Source organism: Antennarius striatus, chromosome 12 (genome assembly GCF_040054535.1).
Source record: "Antennarius striatus isolate MH-2024 chromosome 12, ASM4005453v1, whole genome shotgun sequence".
Classification (NCBI taxonomy): Eukaryota; Metazoa; Chordata; class Actinopteri; order Lophiiformes; family Antennariidae; genus Antennarius; species Antennarius striatus.
In genome coordinates this window covers 7,112,827-7,115,546 of record NC_090787.1, presented here as the reverse complement: position 1 = coordinate 7,115,546, position 2,720 = coordinate 7,112,827, and positions in this window count along the sequence as shown.

Genomic DNA, 2,720 nt, shown 5'->3' with positions numbered 1-2,720 from the left:
CAAAGCTCTACTCCGGATGTGACGTAACGATAAATCCCTACAAAAAAACTTGATTAGCATTTTTAAAGTGACAGCGCGTCTTCTTGGAGCGGCTGTGGATATTTGAATGTTTTCTGTAGATTTCCTTTCATTCAAAAATACCAACACATAACTGTAGCGATGTTAACTTTTTATAAAAAAAACAACAAAAAACTATTACTTTATTTTTTCGTCATTTGTTAATGCACCAGTCTGCTGTTATAAATTCAATGCATGAATTAAAACAAATGACTCAGCTGTCATAAATTGTTTTTATGGCAATTTCCAGTATTCACTTCCACTGTTCACTTATTAACTTCATTCATTTTCTGAATCCAACTGTAAATAAACGCTGTCATCCATTATTTGACAGCAGCCCCTCCTGGTGGTGTGTTTGGTAATAAGACATGGGGATTTATGGTACCAACAAGGACAGAAGCAGTGAGCACTGAGGTTTTTTGCTCTTGTCAGATAGTATTCTGAAAGATTTCAAGTGTAATTTCAGGTATTGTCTTATACATGAGGCCTTTTGCCCCACTGGATGCTCTGACACAGCATTTACAGTATGATCCTTATGGAGTACGTCAACCATATGGTGGTATATGATCCAACTATGTATAATGAATGGGACTCTTTGAATTATTGAAGATCTCCAGTCGTGACATACCTCAGAAAGTCCTGCAACTTCCAACTAATAAACTTGACAATCATCACATGTCTTTATTGCATGCTACATTTACAACAATTTTAAAATTGTTAGTGTATCTGTGTTTGGTCCTTGTCACTGCTTAAAAAATGGGAGAAGCATATACCCTCCCACCCCCCATTTAGCATTATTATACAGTAATAGCTTCTTATTGTGGTCACTGGCTGGATATTAGTGTAAAATGAGATGTGAGATAGAAAGTACCCCCATTCTATCAAATACTCATACATTATCATATTACTGTAAAATAAAAATACCAGCTGTTTTAAGACAGGAGAGTTTGTTTGCTCTACAGTTAGTTTCTCTACATTTATGGAATCAGTGTTACCTCAGTTTGAGTATGACATTACAAATACTTAATTCAGCTACCTCATGCAGCTGATGGCTTCGTTCTGGGGTAAAATCTTCATCACGAAAAAGTAAAAGTGTTTATTGTAAGGTTACGACACTCAAGCCATCTTTCCCATCAATTCACTGCTCCCTCTAACATTGTCCAACCTCACTTTTACAGTGTGGAATAGCAAGGTGATCTGAAGCCACGTCTCCATGCTTTGACAGACAAGCTTTAATTGTTCGCAATCAAGCTTATAGACATGTCCAAAGCACCGTAAAACCACGATACCAGAAAGAAACAATCAACTGAGGACAAAGGTTTTTATAACACAGGTAGGAGTTAACCAAGGTATGATACCGTAGAACATTTGCCATTATTTTGTGTTTCATTATATGTACACTCGCTGATATAGATTGCGTAAATAAAACAGTTTTCAAAATAGCAATCTTGAAATACACTCCATTTGTGTCACATTTGAATCATTCATAAGAAAAAAAAAAATCAAAAATCAAATAAAAAAATCTTTCTGCTCACAAATGATTTTCCCTTTTATTTTAAAGATTTTTTTCATATACAACATTGTATTTACATGGTCTAGTATTATTTACACAAAATTAACAAGTGGCACTGTGTAGTTAGGAGTTCTTTTCTTGTTCCCTATTGGTTGTGATTTTAAACAAAATAAATTTAGAAATGAAAACAGAACAACTTATTTTGACAATGCTTTATGTCTCCAACCTCTTCTTTTATCAGTAGCACTACCTGCCCCTCAGCCTTAGACAAAGTGCTGCCCTTTCCCTACCCAACTAGAGCCATTAAATTTTTACAAAAATACAACTAACCTGAGCCCTCCCCATGTCTGGTCTTCAAACTACCTTTGATCAGTACCCTAAAAGCACAGACAGTACCAATTATGTGTCAACAACAGAACGCTTTGAACGCAGACAGCTCACCGCTGGACATTTTTGTGCAGATGAAAATTCTGGTTGCCCCAATTTATCTTATTTGGCTCATTACTGGAGGCTGATGTATTTTAAAACCAATTGTTTGATCAAGTCTCCATAATTTTCATTCAGTTGGTCCTAGTGCTGAATAAGACAACTCATAACAACCCAGTAGGGTTTGATTTTAGTTTTTTTCTTTTTTGATTATAAGCTTATGTATGCATACGTGATAATTTTTTTTATCAATTGATAAATGTGAAACATGTTTATCGCTCGGTGGCGAGCTTCACTTTGTTCTTCTGTGGAAAACAAGACACAGTTCCTATGGAATTCTTCTCAGATATGTAATTTTGTCTTGAGGCCATGCAGAAAGAGAGAGTGGGATCCATGTAAAATGATCCAAAAAAGAGAGGCATCTGGGTAGAACAATGAGAAGAATGGACTGTAGATGTTGCGTAGGCTAAACTGAAGTGACTAATGTTGCCTGAGAGAAGGATTTGGTCTGAATTTGGGAGAGTGCCACAATACACGAGAGATTAAACGTGAAGAGGAAAGCTGTTTCTATGCTCCTTCTTGATCCCACCTCTCCATGTGCCACTAGTGTGATTTAAATCTGAAAGTGGTGTGTGAGCATGGTTTGTGAATATTCAGATTTAAAAAAAAATGTTTCCAAGAAGGCTGTATCTGTGTTGGATCAGAGATGTGGCACAACCTTCCA